General features: G+C 37.0%; 1 long non-coding RNA gene across 1 annotated transcript in view; it reads right to left on the minus strand.

Annotated features, from left to right (window-relative positions):
- Positions 1 to 7,915, minus strand: part of LOC113456646 — a 793,133-nt gene extending 785,218 nt beyond the window's left edge. The window contains exon 1 of the long non-coding RNA XR_003377403.1: positions 7,653 to 7,915. This is a non-coding gene — a long non-coding RNA (uncharacterized LOC113456646). The remainder of the gene's footprint in view (positions 1 to 7,652) is intronic.
- Positions 7,916 to 7,924: the final 9 nt, after the last annotated feature.

Here is a 7,924-nt window from a genome sequence, read left to right on the forward strand (position 1 = left end):
AGGGGGAGGGAAATGGGAGGCTGGGAGCAGCCATTATTTTTTTTTTTATAAAAAAGAATATCTTCCTGTGGATCACGGGAATAAGAAAATGAATTACTAAATTCAATCAATTTTACTGCCAACAAACTCTGTTGTTTTCAACCACAAAAGTATAAATGATGAGGCTGAGCCATGTCTTGCAGAGGAAACCACATGTAATTCCTAGGAGAAAACAGAACATGCACCACACTGAATGGACAATTCCATCTGAGAGGCCACTGAACATACACACACAGTGGCATTCAAGGAATGACCTCCTGTACCAAGTACCATAAATAAGTAGTAACTGGGAAGGAACTGAGTACATTATAGAGTCAATAACAACTAGTGACAAAGAAAGCCATGAATTTGAGGGACAATGTGGAGGGAGGAAAAGAGAGACTTGTTTTAATTATATTATAATTTCAAAAATAAAATAAGAAAACTATAAAATGGAAACTAGTAAGTTCATCCACAGCACAATGAGAAATTTTAAGTGAAAAGAAAATAAATCTCCCTAGGTTTGTGCTGAATATAATTAAGTATTGATATTTTGAACTATATTTTTTTAGGCTACCATGCTCTACTTATCAGTAGTCTGTGTTCATAGCACTGGATAGTAATACATTATTGCACCTTACATGAGATTTATGGAGAATGCAAAGGAAAAATCATCTGAATTTAGTCAGGAATGATCACATGAGTTTTATCAGAAGTAAATAGAATAATATATCAAATTTAAGGGTACACAGAAATTCCAATTTGTTTTTAAAATATAAATTTTACCTTATTCTTTCGTCCTTTGTGGTTTTCTACAAAATATATATTATGAAGTCTCCTATACACCTGCCTCACACTCTCTTCAATGTGAACAGAATTTCTTTAGTGTCTCTGTTCTCTGCTGAGAAAGCCAAGACATTTCTATCATGGTTATCAGTGCAGCAACAATAAGCATCCTGACTGCAACTTGCACAGTGTGATTTGAAAAGGCAAGGGAGTGTTACATGTTTCAACTGCAACAGTGGCCTGGAGATTTATTAGTGTTTCCATGCCATGTCAACATGAAGGTAGAGCAGTAAGTGTTCACCATGCTTTACTGCTTCTCTTGATTTGGAGAGTGTGACACACATGAAGAATTGGCAGTGGGGCAATCCAACTTAGGAGCTGAAGAAGGTTGCCAACATATTACAGTGGAAGACAGAAAAGCTGCCGCTGCTCAATATACAAAACAGATTTCACCCTGCTTCTAGAAGAGATATCTCTGACTCAGAATGATCGAGTATGGGGGCTCTGACAAAGCAGAGAAATCCAAGTAGATACCCTACCTAGAATAGGTGATATGTTGAGGAGGTTTCTTTTTTTGGCTCTGGAATTAAAATGCAGTTATATTTGGTAAAACCATAGGTCAGTCGTAACTTGGCCAGTTTTATATCTCTAACATAATGGGTATTGTCCTTAGCAGTCTTTGACAAATGGAAAGGCCAGTGAAAACCAGGGACCTAAACTGAGGGTTTATTGCTAAGGATTTAGGTAAATTAGAGATAGAAGAGAGGGTGATGTCTACCCTAACACTTATTGTATCTGTAGTACTGGGATTATTGTTTTGTCTTTGATGATTTTTCTAAAATTAAAGAAAAAATAAATCATGAGCTGCCTTTGTCTGTGCTCTGCATTGATACCTGGAGGCAACACTTAACTAAAATCATTGCATGAAGAAGAGTAAGAAATTCCCCCTTTCTTTTTTTCACTTTACATTTAAGCAGAGTGTCTTATCTTGTTCAAGAGGAGTCCTGGTCACTGCATTGGGACAACATTAAGAGATGCTAATTTGTGCTTGTGTGTCTTTGTGTGTGTGTGTGTTCATGTGCACACACATGTGCATGTAAGTAGGTTTCCTCCTTCCAAAAGAAAGAAAGAAAAAAAGGAAGGAAGAAAGTAAGGAAAGAAGAAAGAAGAGAAAGAAAGGAAGGAAGGAAGGAAGGAAGGAAGGAAGGAAGGAAGGAAGGAAGGAAGGAAAGAAATTGACTAGATTAGTCACTAAAGCCAGTTAGAGATCTGAAAAGAAAATTACCCCATTGTCCTTGGCATTGTTGACATTTTGTGGATGTTGTTCTCTGATTTAATATTTCTTAGCATTGAATATAGGATACAAAATATATGTTGATTGTTTATAGTTGAATGAAGCTGTGCTCAGGACTTCTGTCCTATACTACTTGAACCATCTATTTAAACAAAAGGATAGATAGAAGAACTCTAGGGTGCATGCAGGCATTTAGTTTACTGAGTTACCTCTTTAACATGTAAGGACTGAAAGTGGATTTCTTGTTTTCCTTGTAGCTTTCATACTCTATAACATGCATTTAGAGAAACAGCAATTTACATAAATTGCACTATCTAAATGCGAAGTTGTAAAGTCATAAATATGTAAAGAAAACACATGTGCAAAACACAATCTTAGCTATAATTTCTGTTCATGTACCCATTTAACAACTGATCTTTCTGATACTAATTTGATCAGTCAAAAATATTTGGATTGCTTCTAAAGGTTTTCAATCAGAATTTTTAATTCAATAAATACTATATATGTGGAAATATCTACTTAAGTTCCTGTGGATTCAGAAGTAAATAGTTCCAATAGACACAAATTCTATCTCTGACTAGAACAGTTTTAATGCTTCCTTACAGTATTCAAACAACTATACAAGACTTCGCAGATAAAATCGCATACATCTAAAGACATTTTTAAAGTCAAATGAAATGTAAATTCAATTATAAATCTGTTCCATTCCTTTCTTTACATCTAATGTAAGTAATGTGTGTTAGAGTGCAGAAAAGATGTGTCTCTTACTTCAACACAACCTCAGCTTTGAGAATATTTGATCGGGTGTTTAGAAAACATAATTTGTAAAAAGCAAAGTCTTTATATATTGTTGTGCATTATTTGATTGTGATGTAATGAAATATAAACCATATGTTAACTGTTAGAATCATTTTTTAATCTTGGATTATTGTTTACACCCTGGTAATTTTTTTTTTTTTTGAGACAGGGTTTCTCTGTGGTTTTGGAGTCTGTCCTGGAACTAGCTCTTGTAGACCAGGCTGGTCTCGAACTCACAGAGATCCACCTGCCTCTGCCTCCCAAGTGCTGGGATTAAAGGCGTGCGCCACCACCGCCAGGCCACCCTGGTAATTTTTGAGCACACCGTTTTCACTAAGTTCAGTGCTGAGACACATAAGCCATTTAGAGTGAACACTGGGCTTGATATCATCACACAATGTCACGTGAAAACCTTTTGGAAAATGAACTGTATTTTCTTCTATTACTGGATTGTCTGCTGATAATTTACTATAAGGTGTGCAAGGTGTTGTCCAAGCATGTACTTGGCAACACATTGCTAAGTACAACTAGAATGGTACAGGAAACTAGTAAAATAGGAAAATCATTTTATGTTTACATCTTTTTATATTTGAAGCCATCAGTTACGTCTTTAAGATGTAAAGACTGAAAGTGGATTTCTTGGTTTCCTTGTAGTGTTCACACTCTGTAACATGAATTTAGAGAAACAGCAATTTATATAAATTTCACTATCTAAATGCAATGTTGCAAAATAATAAGTATGAAAAAAGAAAGAAAGAAGACCATGCCACTAAGAGTTTCTTTTTTTTTCTCTGTATTTCTAAACTCTGAAATTTGATTACAAAGATGTTAATTCAAAGATAGTAATTGGTGGAATAGTTTCTTAATAGCAGGAGTCAAGTGCTTCAGTGGAACACAAGACAAAGTACCTCCTCCCTTCCAGGAACTCTACCCTGATTCACTGGAGCAAGGGTCATCCAACCAAGGAACCAACAGACCAATGCTTGTCCAACATGGTTTCAGGACAATTAACTCTGACCTTTCATGAACAAATGTTTGCCTCTTGCTCTTCTGTGGATTCTTAGATTGTCACAGTATAATCTGACAATTTGCCAAAAGTTAGATCCAGTTACATCTATAATTATGCTAGGTTGTTTCATACTGTTTTGGAATTGGAATGATGAGAACTGTACTAGCGTGTCTATCAGACAGACAATACTTTAACGCTGAGTCTGGTGTACCTCTCTAAAATAACACACACAATTCCAGAACCCTTGCTTCTTCCCTCAATATGTCTTCCCCTAAAAATACTTGCCGTTTTGTACATTAGTTGTGTGTCTTCATTCAGTACACCTTGAACAAGTTAGAATAGCCTGCTGTGAGTACAATTAACTTTTAAAATGTTGATTGTATGAATGAGTGAAACTTCTTTGTTCTTTTTAATGCTCAATGCCTTTGAGAGGTCTAATGAATTCCAAGTGAATTGAATGTAATTGAAAGTTAAAAATGCAGTTAAACATACGAACAGATACACTGAAATGGCATTCAACTCAATACAAAATTCCATTCATCTAGTTTTTACTCTAACTTCTTAAATGGCATAATCGAGAATATTTATTTTATTATTTGTGTGAATAAAGTTTATTATGCTTAGGGTTGGTGTATATCCAAAAAGAATCTACTGAATTAAGGTATTTGCCTCAAACAACAGGATTCTTAAAGCTACATGCAGTATTTACAGAGATAGACAGAAATATTGTTGACAGAAGTATGAATACATAAGTAGCTAAGCAATGATTTTAATTATGATACTCCACAAATAATAATTTCTAAACGTTTATTTAAATGAAAATGTATGTAGGTTATTTGCAAGTCACCTGTTTTTAACACTACAGATTTTCCATCCGCCAGCCTCTAGAATAATGAACCATCAGAAATGCAGAGTTGTTAAAAGTTACATTAAAGATATGTCTATGATCGCAAAATAATTTGCATCAATTGCAGTCACAATGTGGTATTTATCATGACTCATCCATAAAGTGTTAAACATGTATCTAGACAATTCTGTAAGGACAATATTTTAGCTTTCCACTACACTTAGCATCCCTAAGGGAAGCATCATTGGTACTGGCATACTCTACATTGTCACATGCTGTGGCTTGTGCACCCTACTCACAATACATGAAAGAAACACATTGCACAGACAAAGAGCAAAATAATTCTGTATCAATAGTTCAACGTTCCAATGTTAGACTTAATTAACATTGCTCTGCTTTCTGCATTAAGTTTTTTAAGAAAATTATCCGTCTATTTAGATCTTCATAAAATATATGACCATGTGTTCTACAAAATCATCTTTATGTTGCTATAGTGACTGGCACAGACATAAATTCTATGTTGATATTAAGGGAAAGGAAGGAATATTTGCTTTCACCAACTGCAACTGTGAGCAAATTCAGGTACACAGCACTTTATTAGTAAAAACTCCTTTGGTAAGCACACGTTAGAGGAATTAATCATTCATTCCCTGCAGACTGCTTATGTATTTCATCAGGCCATTATCTGATCTGAATAACAAGAACAATTGCATAATAAAATGCATTACTGCTGACACTAGCAACTTTATTCTTTCAACTTGAAAGTTGCAACTCCTGTAAGCCACAGAAAGCCGGTGGCAAAAGCTAACAATTTAGTCACCCTGACTAGGGCTGACGAATCTATGGTTATAGAAACAGCTACCAGGTGTCTCTGTAGGCTTGACTAGAAACAGCTTTAATTTAGGCTATCCTTCTTAACACTGTGACATAATTACAGCAGAGGCAGAATGTGTGACAGTTTATTATTATTAATGTGGTTGATAAAACTCTGCTTTCAGAAATGAGACAGAATGGACAGTTCTCCTGTGTGTTGTGAGGAAATACAAATATAGTAAACTATATGTAATTGCATGTTTCGTTCACTCTTAAGTGTGCCTGCTTATGGACAATTATCCTTTAATTTTTGAATATTATTTTTCAAGCGTTATATATTATCTTAGAGATGCGAGGCCGTACATGATAGAGGTCATAGACATATTCCAAATTTGTTCATCCAATGATCTCAGTTCAAATTATTTAGATGCATTTCTAAGCCAACTAAGAACAGAAATGGCACCGGAGAGCAATAAAGATCTTTACAGTTTGGGTGACATAAAGTGATGTTGAAGAAGAACGGCATATTTTTCCAAAGTGATTTCCATTCATTGGAACTTTGGGTCATTGTCCTGTCTCATCACTCTGAAACTTATGTCCCAACACAACCAGAATGGCCCATAAAAAGATGGTACAATTCTGCCATTTCAATTCTAATCATTTCTCCTTTTTCATATTTTTAAAATCAGTGCCTAATGACATTTTTGCTTAGATATCTGAGTTAATATAGCAGTGACAATGTTTTGACTGTAAGAGTGTCACATAAATATGAAACATCACTTAACCATAAATTGATAATTAGTGATTTTTATAAAGAAAATTTGCCTCATAATTAGTTGTAATTTACAGTTTAATTGTATACATTTGCAAGGTTTTTCATCGGTAAAGCATGTTTTATATTAAGAAAAATACTGAAAGTTAATGATAAGTTCCATCGACTTTGTTTGCTAACCACTGTTCTTCTCCAGTCTGGATAAGTGCCATTGTGTCAAAGAACTCTGTATCAATATTGGTTCAGTTGTTTCTAACCTGTAATTCCTACTGTACCTACTGTATCTGTAACAATGCAAGAAGAATTAGATTCAGAACCCATTTGGCAGTGATAAAGAGGGAAAAATGCTGAAACGTTATCGATTCTTTTCCCTCTTGTGCAAAACAAACTGACTCGACTATATTTTTCCTGACATACACAAAGGTTTTATTTAGATATTACAACATATTGGCGAATGTTAAGCTATACATGTCTCTTATCCTTTTAAGGTACAGTTAACCCTTTCCCGGTGAGAGGAAGAGTGCCCTACTTGTGTTCACAGAAGAGCTGCAGCCCCTGACAGAAGATGATAGTCCAAGAGAAATGCTACCTGCAAAAGTTTTTGATGCAGCGCTATTCAGCCTTAGGAGACACCTTAAACCTCTCAGTGGCTGATGGAGCCTGTCACAGTTCATAACCGGCTATGTCAGAGTCACAGGCTCAGCCCGCTCTCACGCTGCATTTTTCACAGTTCTTCTCCAAATTAACTTCACCAAATTCTCTGCCTAGGCTGATGCCAGGACTTCCTCCACACATAAACTGCTCACAGACATGAAGTCATCCGAACAGGATTTTCTTCTAGTCTTGCAAACCATCTTTATTAACTTTCCCTTGACCCAGTTAATGTTGCTAGTGATCCTTAGAACTGAAGATAATACAAGCAAACCACTGAAGTCAGCAATGGGTGGAACTTGGGGGTGGACCTGGGTTGGAGGTGACAGGAGGGAGGAGGCAATGGGATGGGAATCCTCAAGCTTTTTCTAGGTAACAATCCTTCAATCTTAGAGCCAAGCAACACATTCACAAGCCAGGTCTTCCAGCATCCCTCGAACAATGAGCCTTTGACAATCAGACTCCTGGGAAGACTGCACATGCAGACACTCCTAAGTGATCCTCCACAAAGAAACCTTCAAAAAATGTTTAGCGAAGCACTTCTCAGATAGGAATTACTCAAGTTATATAAGGCAAGTTCTTCCCTGGTAAAAAAACGAACGGGGGAAAGCATTCGGCAGACGCCTCACTTTAGAGAGCAAGAAGAGAGAGCAGTTTTACTTACTAGAGCATCCGCTCCGCTCTCCTCGGGAACCGAGGAGTCTTCCTTCGCTTTCTGCCAGTCCAACGGAGAACTGTCTTTCTATTCCAGGGTCCGGGCTCAACTGCAGACCGGGAGAGAACAGCCACAGCCGGCTGCGCTCGGTGTCGGTGGGTGCAGCTCTTCGGCTTCTTTAAAAGTGGGTTCTGCGTGTGCGAGGGCGGCGCGGGAGGGCGGCAGCGCGCTCGGAGCCCGCGGGTCCCGCAGACGCCGGGGCGAGTGCCCGCAGGTGCGGC

Source organism: Microtus ochrogaster, chromosome 10 (assembly GCF_000317375.1).
Source record: "Microtus ochrogaster isolate Prairie Vole_2 chromosome 10, MicOch1.0, whole genome shotgun sequence".
Taxonomy (NCBI): Eukaryota; Metazoa; Chordata; class Mammalia; order Rodentia; family Cricetidae; genus Microtus; species Microtus ochrogaster.